The sequence below is a fragment of the Sceloporus undulatus genome, chromosome 3, assembly GCF_019175285.1.
Source record: "Sceloporus undulatus isolate JIND9_A2432 ecotype Alabama chromosome 3, SceUnd_v1.1, whole genome shotgun sequence".
NCBI classification, from domain to species: Eukaryota; Metazoa; Chordata; class Lepidosauria; order Squamata; family Phrynosomatidae; genus Sceloporus; species Sceloporus undulatus.
This window is the reverse complement of record NC_056524.1, coordinates 219,702,527-219,702,777: the sequence shown is the minus strand read 5'-3', so window position 1 is coordinate 219,702,777 and position 251 is coordinate 219,702,527. Positions and strand designations below refer to the sequence as shown.

The 251-nt window shown below is 39.8% G+C and overlaps 1 protein-coding gene across 1 annotated transcript in view; it reads left to right on the top strand.

Annotated features, from left to right (window-relative positions):
* DNAJB11 (DnaJ heat shock protein family (Hsp40) member B11) overlaps positions 1-251 on the top strand; it is a 15,690-nt gene that overhangs the window by 9,557 nt on the left and 5,882 nt on the right. The window lies entirely within an intron of this gene.

Here is a 251-nt window from a genome sequence, read left to right as displayed (position 1 = left end):
ATAATAATAATAATAATAATAATAATAATAATAATAATAATAATAATTTTTATTTATAGACCGCTATTCCGCAATGATCATAGCGGTGTACAATAAAATTGCAATACAATACAAAAAATTGCAAGGCCTCTCTCCCCCTCAAGATGGTGGTTGGAGGAGGGCTCTTTTTCTTCCAGGCCAGGCCTCTCTCCCCCTCAAGATGGTGGTTGGAGGAGGGCTCTTTTTCTTCCAGGCCAGGCCTCTCTCCCCCT